We start from the raw sequence: 12,315 nt of genomic DNA on the forward strand, positions 1-12,315 counted from the left end.
TCGGCCGCTTGCCCCCGCAGCCGCTCCCCGGGGGCCACCGGGCCCCCCCCGGCCCCCCCGGCCCGTCCTTGTGCACCCGGGAGCTGGGGACACGCGGCTGCTGGGGACCCGCGGGGGCTGGACACGGCTGGGGCATCGGCTGGGGGGCACCTGCCTGCACCCTGTGTGCGTGTGCGTGTGTGCACGCGTGTGAGCACGTGTGGGTGTGTGTGAGCATGTGGGCGTGCATGTGTGAGCATGTGTGCATGTATGTGCACATGTGAGCTCGTGTGTATGTGTGTGCACGTATGTGCACGTATGTGCATGTGTGATCGTGTGTCTGCACGTGTGTGCCTGCCTGTGTGTATGTATGTGCCTGTATGTACACGTGTGTGTGCATGTATGTGCCTGTGTGTGCACATGTGTGCACACCTGTGTGCACACAGGTCCCCGGGTGTGCGTGTTGTGTCCCTGCGTGCTCGGGGCCACGTGTGTCGCTGTGCGTGCTCACACGCGTGTGCACACATGCAGAGCCGTGACTGCGCCGCCCGTGTCTCGGCTGTGTTTGCGGCTGCGGGCTCGTGTCCCCCCACGTGTGACCGCGTCGCGTGTGCCCCCCCGCGGGCTTTGCTGCGTGTGTGGCCGTGGCGTGTCCCCACGGGTGTGTGTGTGTGTGTGTGTGTGTGTGTGTGTGTGACTCAGCCCCGGGCAGCCCAGGAATGCCCCCCCGCCCCCCCCCCCCGTGCCACGCAGTTTCTGTGCTGGGAACTGAGGCCGGTGACAACGGGGGTGACCCCGGCCCTGCCGGGAAGGCTGGGGGACCCCTGACACCCCCCCCCCGCCCTTGGGAACCGCGTTATCGGGGTGGATGTGGGGGGCAAGGGGGGGGCTGGGCAGCCTTTGGCCCTGTGCCTGGCCGGGGGGGGGCCAAGACTCACCCGGGGAGCTCCCCCCCCTTCTGACTCGTGCACCCCCCCAGCCCGGCACTGGGTCTCCCGGGACACCCAGCAGCAGCCCCCTCCCCTCCCCCCGCCATGAACCGGGCCGGCCCCGGGGTGCCCAGCCCAGGGGTGCTGGGGGGGGCCTGTAGGGGCGGGGGGGGGGGCTCTGGCCCCTTTGTGTGGGCCCTGGCTCGGGTGTAAAGGGGGGAGGGGGGTCGCATGTCCGGGGCGCCGAGGGCTCTGCAGGGAACTGCGGTGCTCCCCGCCGCGGGGGGGTCACCGGCCCCGCGCGGAGCACGGCGGGAGCGGGGCCGGGGCCCCCCCGGAGCGGGGCCGGGCCGGGGGGCGCAGCTCGGGCCCTGCCGCGGCCTCGCACGGCGACCCCGCTCCGCCCGCGGGATCCAGGCCGGGTCTTCCTTCCCCCCCACCATCCCGGGGCGAGCCGGACCCTCGGCCCGCTTGGCCGGGAAAGCCCGGACCGGATCAGGGCAGCGGAGCGGGATGGCACCGACCCCTCGGCACGCCCCAGCCCCGGGTCCCCGCCGCCTCCGCGGGCGGGGGAACGGCGTGGGGGGCGTTCGGGGTCGGGCAGGGGTCTGCAGGCGGCCGGGTGGTCCCGGCCGAGCGGCGGGGGGGGCTCCGGGCTCCGTTCCGGGCTCCATGATCCGTTCCGGGCTTTCCGCGCCGCCCCGGCCCCGCGCTCTCATTCATTCCCCGCCCGGCCGCGCGCTCCGGCCCATTCATTCACGGCGGCGCGAGGGAGGCCCGTTACCGTGGCAACCGTCCCCCCCCCCCCCCTAGCACCGCGGAGGGGGCGGGGACCGGGCCGGTGGGACCCTCTGGTGCTGAGCGGGGCTCGGGGGGTCCCTGTGCGCCCCCGTTTGCACGGCTGGAGGGGGCCGGGGGGTCCCCTGAGGGGAGGGTCAGCCCCGCCCCCCCCGCCGGGCAGGTCCTGAGCGCGCACCCCAGGTCCAGCTGCACGGGGAGGAGAGACGGGAACTGGGGTGCTGTGGGAACTGGGGTGCTGGGGGCACTGGGGTGCTGGGGCACTGGGGTGCTCCGAGTACTGGGGTGCTGTGGGTACTGGGATGTTCTGGAAACTGGGGAGCTCTGGGAACTGGGGTGCTGCGGGCACTGGGGTACTGGGGGTACTGGGATGCTCTGGGTACTGGGGTGCTTTGGGCATCGGGGTGCTCCAGGTCCTGGGGTGCTCTGGACACTGGTCCCGCAGGGGCCCGTGTGCGGGCGGTGGCAGGAAGCCGAGGGCTGCAGCCCGGGCCCGGGGTCCCGCTGGCACCGGATGAAGCTTCCTGGCACCGATCCTGCGACACACCGGGAGCTGCGGCCACGGGGCGCGGGAGAAGCTGCTGCACGTGGCCTCCAGAATGGGGGGGGGGGGGGGGGGGTGAAGTGCCCCCAAGCCAGCCTGGGGCCAGGCCGGCACACCGGGTTCTCCCGCAGTTTGTGCACATTGACACGGACAAATGAGAACACGTGTGTGTGTGTGTGCGTGTGCACACATGTGTTGGTGCTTCCGTGTGCTCCCATCCGCACACGGGGCCACGCGTGTGCCCCCGCCGGCCACCCACGGTTGCTCGCCGCTGCCGGTGTGTGCGTGTGGGCACAGGCGGGGGGTGCTGGGCCATGCACACACACACACACACACACACACACACACGTACGTGTCGGGGGTTGCCCTCACATGCAGCCGCGTGCGCTTTGCCGGGCCCCTGCGTCTCGGTGCTGCCGGGGGGTGACTCACGGGCTCGCAGAGGAAGCCGTGACTCAGTCCTGGATTCCTGCCTCTCCCCACCCCCCCGCCGGCCATCGCAGCCACGTGGACCGGTGGGACACAGCCGGGCGCTGGGTGCTGGGGGTCCCCATTGGGGTGCTGGGAGCCGGGCAGGGGGCACGAGCCCCTTCCCCGGGCAGTCGTGGGGACCCCGGTGGCTTTGGGCGTGCGGGAGGAGGCTGGGGGTGGGGGTCAGGCTCGGGCTGCTCCCCGGGGGTGTTTTGGGTGGTGCCGGCCGTGCCAGCCCTGGCCGAACCCAACATCCCGCCTCTGGGCAGCGGTGCCAGGCCTGGGAGGGCTCCGCTCCGCGCGGGGGGCACCTGCGGAGCCGTTACCCCGGGTGCGTGCCACGGGCCGGTCATGGCACAGGCCTGGCATTGCCCATCCCGCTGCCGCCCCCTCGGTGCCCCCGGCCAGCGGCTGCTCCCTGGCCCGTGCCAGCCCCGCGGCGGGGGATCTCCCTGCGCTGACCCGCTCCTGCCCTGGCCCGACGTGCCGGTGCCCCCCTGGTACAGCCCTGGCACCAAACGCGGCAGGGCCGGTGCCGCTCCACCTGCCGTGGGTTTGCCGCGGGTCTGGGGTGCGGCAGCGGCTCCACCTGCCCCTGGCGCGGAGCCACCGCTGGCACCGGGCGCTGCAGCTGCTCCGGCTGCCGGCCCCACGCCGGGCGGGCTCTGGGGTGCCACAGGCAGCACTGGGGACCTGGGCAGGGGGCGGGTGCTGGTGACCGCAGAGGGGAGCGGCCGGCGGTGCCATGTGGTGCCCGGGGTGCCTTGCCGGTGGTGCCATGCGGTGCCCAAGGCGCTGTGCCGCGGCACGGGCAGCCTCTGTGAGTCAGAGTGAGGTGGAGCCGCTGCCCCCTCCCCGCACGCCCCGTTCCCAGGCCCCGCTCGCCAGAATCGCTTTCGCAATGACTGGGGCAGCCACCCTGGCCCTTCCCTCCAGCGCCTGGCTCTGCTGAGCTCGCCCTGGCCCCGGGCCCCGCAGGTTGCCCCTACCCACGCTGCCTGCGGCCTCCTGCCGTGCATCGCTGCCCGCGCCCCGGCACGGCTACCGCCGGCTTTGGCCAAATACCCTTAACTCTGCCCCTCGCCAGCTCCCACTGCCGAGCCCCGCGGCGTTCCCCTCCTGAGCCCACCCCACGTGTCCCCGTGGGGCCGCCGTCCCCTCCGCTGGGCCGGGGTCTGGCAGGTGGCAGCGGGGGGGGGTCACGGCGAGCGGCCACCGGGGCCGGGGCCAGCAGCGAGTGCCGGTGGAGCCGGGGTGAGTCAGCGGCAGGCAGGTGGGGGGACGCGGGGACGCGCAGCGAGCGGGGAATGACTCATCTGTTAAACAACAAACAGGCGAGTCCGTGTGAAGCTGCGCTTCCTCCGCGCCCCGGCAGTGCCGGGGGAGCTGCTGGTGCACCCCGGCTGCCGAGCACCCCCCCGGGGCAGCAGCGGCTTCGGGAGCAGCTGTGGAGCTGCAGCTGCACACACACGCGTGTGTGTGTGTGTGTGTCTGTGTGTGCGCACAGGGCACCCGTGTCCCCAGCCGCTCCCTGTGCCGTGGGGGGTGCACCGGAGGCTGCGGGTGGGGGGCTGCAGCCCAAGCTGGGGGGGGGCTGGAGCTGCTTCTGGTTTGGCTTGAGACACGCGGCACCACGGGGACATTTTGGGGGATGTTTCAGGAGTCGTGGCGGCAGCTCTGGAGGCGCGAGGCTGGGCTGGTGCCCTCCGGGGAGCGATGGGGGTGTGAGAGAGAAGCAGCGAATCCGCCCCCGGCGCGCAGGTAGCTCAGCCCCGAGGAAAAGCCTCGAGAGGCTCCGCGGCACCCGCCAGCGGCGCTGAGCTGGCAGCCGGGACGGGCACGGGGGTCCCCGGGCTCCTGCTGTGCAGTGGGGACCCCCCCGGGGCTGGGGCCGAGCTGGCAGAGCCACGTCCCGGTTGTGCCCCGGTTGGCCCCGACGCAGCTCGGCGAGAGCCGGGGCAGAGCAGCACCGGCAGCACCGTGTGCGTGTCACCGGCCGCAGCCCCGGCACTGCCAGGGCAGGGGAAAAGGCAGCGCTCGGCCAGGGGCTGGGAAGGGCAAACGGGCTGAGTCAGCTAATTACGGGGCTGCCAGCCCAGCATCGATGGAATCATGGAATCGCTGATCCAGGCCGCGATTAATAAAGTGTCGGAGCACAGCGGCACGGCTGCTGCTCGCGCCCGCCAGCTGCCGGCACTCGGCACGGCCCTGCCGCCTGCCCGCCGTCCCTGGGACCTCGGATGAGGTTTTATTTCCAAAACCCATTTTTCTGCAGTCAGCAAGTTTCCGGGCACAGCACAGATCTTTCCTGGGCCGGCAGCCGGGCGTCCTGGCTCCCGCTGCGAGGGGAAGCGCTGCCGATCCCCGGTGGGCACCGGGCCCTGCCCTGCAGCCAGCAGGAGGGTCCCGGGGGTCCTGGGTGCTGGCGGGGCTGGGGATCCCCAAACACCCACTTTTTGCCCCGGGGTGGAGGCACCTTTGCAGGAGCTGTGGTGGCCGGTGCCGGGCGGGCGCCTGGCTCTGGCAGTTGGGGATTTCCTGGGTCCAGGCTCACCTGGAGTGCGGCCGCGCGGCCTCTCCCTTGACCAGCGCGTTGTAAAACCCAACCGTAGGCAACCGCTGCAGCTGGCCGGCCTGCCCGGGCACCCCACGGCTCGGCCGCGTGCCCCGCTGGGCTGGGAGCGAGCTGGGGGTGGCCAGGCTGTCTGTGGGGCTGCCGACAGCCCAGCGCCGGCTGCTTCCAGCCCCACGACCCCTGAGCTGCAGCCTGAGCCGCTGACCTGCAGGTCCCATCTCTGCTCCAAGTTTTGTCTGTTCTCAGCCCAGAGGCGCTTCCTCCCGGCCCTGCCGTAGCCGGGGCAGAGCCAGCGTGTTGGCCAGCGTTGGGTGGGGGCTGCGAGGTCCTTCCCCCCCATCCGCGGTGGGACGGTGCTGTCCCCGTCACCGCCAGCGAGTCCCAGGCGTGACCTGGGGCCCTGCACACACACGCACGCCCTTGCCGGCACAGCCCAAAATGTCAGGAATGTTTTGTGGTGAGGCTGGAAAAAGGGTCATTCACTTTACTGGATTTTTTTTGTTGGTTTTTTTTTTTCCCCTCCTTTTTGCTCTTTCCTTCTCTGTGTGTTGTGGGTTTGGCCGGGGGCCCGCGGCGGGCGCGCGTGTGTGTGAGCAGGCGTGTGATGAGCCGGGTGTGACGGGGCTGCTGAGCTCTGCGAAAGTGCTGAGCTGGTGCGAACCCGCGCTCCCCATCCCCTCCTCTACAGCCCTTCCTGGAAGCGGCTGCGAGGAACGGCCCCGCCGGCTGAGGTACGTGGGCAGCCGTGCCCATCCCCGCGGCGTCGGGGCGCCGCGCACCGGCGGGAGAGCCCGGCGCTGGCCTGGGGCCCTGTGGCAGGAGCTGCGGGGGTCCCAGGGGGGCTCAGTGGCAGCACCCCGGGTGTTTGTGCCTTGTTGCGGGGGGACGGGGCAATTCCTGCCGGTGTGAGAGGCCCACGCCGATGGCGGCGCCCGTCCGCGGTGCTGGGGCAGCGACCGGCGCACATCGGGCTCCAGAACAGGCCCCAGCCTCTCGTGGTGGCTCCGGCTGTGCCGAGGTGACCCTGGCAGTGCCCGGCACGGCCCTCGAGCATCCCCAGCCCGGCGAGCCCCCGCGAGCCCCCGCAAGCCCCCGTGAGCCAGGCCAGGGCTGGCACCGACGCGCGAGGGCACCAGGTGTTGCTGGCGAAGCCGTCTCGCCTCAGGAATTTTTGCTTAATTGAATTTATTGCCAATTAACTCAAACTTCTCATCACAGATTTGGGTGTTGAGGAAGAAGAAAACATAAACAATTCAACAAACAGTTCAGTAAACGCCTTCCCCCTGCCCAACCCCAGGCGTGAGCCACCTCCCGGCCCCCCCTCCAGGGGCTGCACTCGCCTGTCCCGGCTCGTTCGGTGGGGGACGGGGACGGGAGGGGGTGCAGGGGCTCCCCCCTGCTCCCAGCTCTGCTCCGTGGGCCGCGGTGTCGCGGGTGGGTGAAGCTGCTCTGGCGTGGGTCGCGTTAACCGGCTGCTCGTGCGTGAGCGAATCGCACGGTCGTGCGTGGATTCATCGGGCGCTCGTCTGTGAACCCGCTGTGGAGCCGCACTCGTGCTGCCGCCCCGGGATGCCAACGCGCCGATGGCACCGGGCCCCGTCCCCCGAGGCCTGACGGGACCCTCCGAGCGGAGGCAGACACCGGGGCAGAGCTGTGCCACGGCTTTGCCCGTGACATTGGCCCCGTCCGGGTCCCTGGGGACCGTGGCGAGCCGGGGCTGCGGCACTGAGCCCTGGGGCCGGCGGGAGCCGTTTGCGGGTGCCCGCTCCTGTGACACGGCTGCGGACGTCACCGCGCCGGGGGTGCCCACGTCGCTTCCCCTTCCCCATGGCGGGAGCCCGGGCTCGCCGTGGGGCTCAGCGTGTCCTGCCCAGGGCCACGCGCTGACTCAGGGACAGACGGGGACAGTCGGGCGCCCTGACTCACCGCCTGCGTGCCAAGCGCCAGCCGACACTTCCCCAGACGGGGGGGAACCAGTGGCCCTGGCCCCCCCCCGGCCCCGTCAGCCCCTTCCCACCCCCACAGAGTGAGTTCCCACTCTCGTGCATCACTCAGCCTCCCCCTCCCTTTGCAGAGCCTCTTGCACACGCGTGTGCCCGCCACGCACGTCTGTGCATCGCACTGCAAGCACACACAGCCCCCTCCTGCCCCCCCCAGCTCCCAGCCACCCCCCCCTTATCCTCCCGCCTCTCCCAGAGCGTTTTCCCGCAGTGTCTCCATTGATAAATCCGGAGCGTTGCCACGGAGACGCTGCAGCGGGGCGCAGCGGGGCGCAGCGGGGCGCAGCGGGGGTGCAGAGCCGCCGAGGGGGTCCGGCACATGGCGCTGGGCCGGGGGGAGCGGACGGGGTTCACGCGTGTGATTGCACCCGCGTGTGGTTGCACATGTGTGTGCAGGGCGGGCGCCAGCGTGTGCGGGGGGGTGAGCTGCCCCTGCACACCACGCACACGCGTGTCTGTCTGTGCACATGCGTGTGGGTGGGGTGTGCGGGGCTGGGGGGGGCTCAGGGACCCCCGCTGGGGGCAGGTGGGACCCCCGCAGCCATCTGGCTCCTTCTGCAAAAGAGCCGGTGGCCACCAGTGGGGAAACTGAGGCACGGGGCCGGCGGGTGAGTCACCCCGGCGCAGTCACTCGGGACAGGGAGGAGAAGTCGCGCCGCCGCCGCCTCTGACTGCTCGCTGCACCACGCTGGGCCGGGGGGTCCCTGTGCCCACACGTGTGTTCCTGTGCACGTGTGTTCCTATGCACGCGTGTCCACACATGTGCGTGGTCCCGCGCTGGGTGCTGGGGCCCTCCCAGCTGCCGCGGGGTGCTGGGGGGCCCCGCACTGCTCAGTGGCTGCACGGCGTCGGTGCTGGGAACCCCCTGGGGTGGCTGCAGGGGGTCTGGCGGGGGGCCAGGGGGGGGTCTGGCGTGTGAGGGGAGCACAGGGGGGCCCCAGAGCTGGGCCCTGTGCCAGAGAAGCCCCGGGACCTCCAGCGCGGCCACGGACCCCCGGCACTCGCACTGTGACCACCCCCAGCACGGGGGCTCAGGGGGGTGGCGGGGGGGTCTACGGGGGGGGCCGCGGGGGGACCCCAGCGCCTTCACGCTGCTGCAGCCGCACATGTTTGACGCACCAGTGCCCAAAGCCCTGTGCCGTCCCGCGGCAGGATCCTGGGGTGCTGAGGGAGGTGCTGGGTGCCAGGATCGGCCCCGTTTGCAGCCAGGAGCTGGGGTCCCCCCCAGGAGCTGGATTTGGGGAGGGGGACACGACGCGGACAGGACCCCACGGCGCGGAGCTGCCGCTGAGCGGCTGGGGCACCGCAGGGCACACGCGTGGGCTGCCAGAGCACACGCGTGTGGTGCCGGGCGGGCAGGATCGGTGCCGTGCGTGTAGCGTGGCTGCCCTCTGCTGCCACCGCCACGGCAGTGCTCAGCACCCTCCAGCACCGCGCGCCGCAGGCACCCATGGGTGCAGGGCCCGGGGGGATGCAGGGCAGGACAGGGATGGCCACCTGGGGTGGGGGGGTGCGGGGGACACCCCCTCAGTGCGCCGTGGCCAGAGCAGGAGGCTGAGGTCACCCCACGCGCCCCGCCGGTGCTTGGGGCTGCGCGGTGCAGAGCTGTGACCAAGGGCACACAGGCAGGCGGTGGCGGAGCTGCGAGCGGGGACACGCTGCCCCCTGAGCACCGGGTCCCGCCGGCCCGGCTGAGCCCAGACCCCCCCTGCTGCCCCCCGGGAGGAGCTGGGTGCTGCCGGGGCGCGGGGGGGGTGTGTAGGGGTGTGGGGAAGCACTCACGGCCCCGGTTCCCCCCGCGCCTCGCAGCTCCCGTCAGGGCTGGCAGCCGGAGTGGCTCAGTCCCGGCCCCCCCAGCCCCCCCGTGGCAGCGCGCCGTGGGGCTGAGCACCAAACCTGGCACAGCCGCGTCGCCCGCGGCCCCACAGCGGATGGGGTGGGGGGTCAGGCTGCCAGCGTGGGTGCCGTGGGGCAGGGCAGGGCAGGGTGTGGGTGCTGTGGGGCAGGGCAGGGTGCAGATGTGGGTGCCATGGGGCAGGGTGCAGGCGTGGGTGCCGTGGGGCAGGGCAGGGTGTGGGTGCCATGGGGCAGGGTGCAGATGTGGGTGCTGTGGGGCAGGGTGCAGATGTGGGTGCTGTGGGGCAGGTCAGGGTGCCTGGGGGGTCCCTGGGAGCTCGGCAGAGCCCGGCCGTGGGCCTGTGTCTCCTGCTGCCACCAGCCCCCCCAGTTCCCGTGCAGCACGGGGGGGGGGCGGGGGGGGCCGAGCGCAAGGGCCGTGGGCGTTAAACAGGAACCGCAGCCCCCGCTTCCCGGATCTCGCTGCTTTTTTAATTTTTTTTTTCCAAAACACACAGGGTGCAGCAAGGGGGGGGGGGAACGGCCAGTGCCCTCAGCCCCCCCAGGGCTGCTCCCAGCGCCCCCCCCTCCCCCCCGAGCCCCATGGCCGGCAGGGACCCGCGGGTGCCCGGGGCACACGAGCAGGGCTGGGGGGGTCGGGGGGGCCTCTGTGTCCTGGAGACGCTCATCCCACATTTGGGCAAATCATGACCCCCCCGGGCAGCACCAGGGTACCCCGAGAGTCCCTCTGTCACATCAGCCCCACGCCAGCCCCACGCCAGCCCCACACTTGCTCAGGCACCACCGAGGACGCAGACAGGCCCGGGCGGCGCTGAGGCCAGGCGTGACTCATCACACCGGTGTTTTCGCTGCCCTCTCTCCTGCCCACCCCACATTTTTTCCACCACCTGCATGGCCCCACGCCCGCTGCACCCCCATGCCAGCTGTAACCCCCCCCTGCAGCCCCCCTGGCCCTCAGGAGTGTGGATCAGCCCCATTTTTCCGGGGGGGGTGTGTGTTGAATTCACCCCCCCACATGTCCCCCCGCTTTATCCACCGAGCTGCCTGCACCAAACAATAGCAGCCCCCCCCCCCCTGCCAGCAGCTTCCCCCCAGCTCCCTCCCAGCCCCAAAGGGATGAGGGGCTGCAGGGGGGTGGGCAAGAGCAGGGGAGGGGCCTGCAGAGATGCTGTTAAAAATGAAATGTTCCCCCCCCCACTGCGCAGCTGGGGGGAGATTACCTGGTGAGGGGGGGACACACACCGAGCAGCATCACTTGTGCTCATTTGCTGGGGTTTTAAAGCAGCAGGGAGGGGGCTGCAGCCCTGGGGGGGGGCTGGTGTCTGTCCTCGGGGGTCCCTGGGGGTCTCGGGGGCAGCTGGGGGTATGCTGTGCCTGGCGGGGGGGCAGCCCCCCGCTCTGCTGCAGGGAGGGGGGAGGTTGGCCCCCCAGCGCTGGGGTAATTTGACAGCAGAAGTTTTGGATGAAGCAGGATGGGGCAATAACTGCAACGACAAAGGATGCTGGCCAAACCCCCCCCCCCCCCAAAAAAAACCTCTTTGCCCCAGGAATCGCTCCCCCAGCCCACGGCAGTGCCGGGGCAGAACCAGAATCCTGCCAGAATGGGGGCGGGCGCGGTGGTGCTGGAGGCAGCGACGCTGCCTCTACCTGCCCGCACTCCTGCCAGCTCCCGGGGCAGCGCGGGGGGAACTTTCCCAACTGGTTTCCCCACCTTAAGGGTCAAAAGGAGGAAGAGTCGCGTGACTCGGAGCTTCGCGAGAGGCGGCGCGGGGAGAAAGCGGCCCAGGCAGCCACGAATCGGCTCGGCCGCTGTTTCTGGTTCCTGCCTGCGGCGCGGAGGGCTCGGGGGGAGGCCGGGGTACGGCGGGGAGGCGCCGAGGGGGACGGTGCAGGATGAGCTCATGCGAGGCTGCGGGAAGCTTCTGGGCCAGCAGAAACGTTGATGCTGCAGTTTGGGGGTTTCTGCAATCGCGGCTCTTCCTGCAGAATCCCGGCTCGCGCCGCCGCCGCCCCGCTCCTGGTGTCGGTAGCGATAAAGCCGCTCGGGGGGGGGCTGCGCTTCTCCGCGGGTCTCGGGGTGATTTACATTCCCTCGCCCTCACCAGTGGGGAAATGGCAGCACACGGCGAGGCGCTGAGCAGCAGAGAGGGAGGGAGGGGGGACACCAGTGTCCTGGGGAGTCCCCGGGGCTCTTCTGCAGGGAGCTGCGCCAGAAGCCACCCCCCCGCAGGGGCTTGGGGGGGTACGGGGCCACCAGCCCCTCTGCAAATGGTGGAGCAAACCCCCGTGTGCCGGTGCGGGGTGGGAAAGCTCCGCGTGCCTCCTGCGCCCGGGCTGCGTTCACCTCGGTGCGTGGTTCACCCCTTTACTGTGTTCTTGGCAGTTTTTGTTCCTCTGCAGACGGTGGATAAACACCTTCCCGCACCCCCGGCCCTCTGGCCTGCGAGGTCACTCGGTGTCCGCACAGTGGAAGTTTGTTTCTCGTGTCCTTGGGTAGCATCTCCTGACCTTAAGAACTCCTGCGCTGCAAATACTCTTAGATGATGATTAATGAGAGCTTATATAACCGAGATGAGTCCTTAATACAGCTGGTAGGTTGACAGGAGTGAAGGTGGGAGAGAGAAACGCACGTCGCTGCTGCTGCTGCTGCTTTTTCCACGCCAGAAGTAGCCGCGTTTTGCACAGGGGGACCCCGGTAGATACGGGTGCGGGGGAAAACCCCCCCCCCTGCAGCCGGGGCTGACCCCTGCGTGGGTTTTCCGGGCAGCCCGGGATCCCGTGGGTGCGAGCAGCCGGTGCTGCTGCGCCAAACCACGTCGCCCACGGCACAGCCGGGCTCTCCAGCGCGGCAGAGCTGGGAGGTGAAAGGTTTTTACACTGGTAAAGCATCGCTACGTAACCAGCGGCTGCGACGTCAGCGCTGATGCCTGCAGGCTGGTAACGTTGGGAGAAACAGGTACAAATCCCACGGCAGACGCCAGACCACAGCCCACGTGGGTTGGCGAGGCTGCTGCCGGAGACGCCATGTGCCGCGGAGCAGCCGGCCCCCGGTGACGGCGGCTTGCGGAGGGGAGCGGGGCATGGCCGTGGCATGGAGCGGGCTCTGCAGAAAGCCCGGCCTCTTCCAGACGTTCCTGAGCGCCTGAACGGGGAGCAGAAGCA

This window comes from Strix aluco, chromosome 29 (genome assembly GCF_031877795.1).
Source record: "Strix aluco isolate bStrAlu1 chromosome 29, bStrAlu1.hap1, whole genome shotgun sequence".
Classification (NCBI taxonomy): domain Eukaryota; kingdom Metazoa; phylum Chordata; class Aves; order Strigiformes; family Strigidae; genus Strix; species Strix aluco.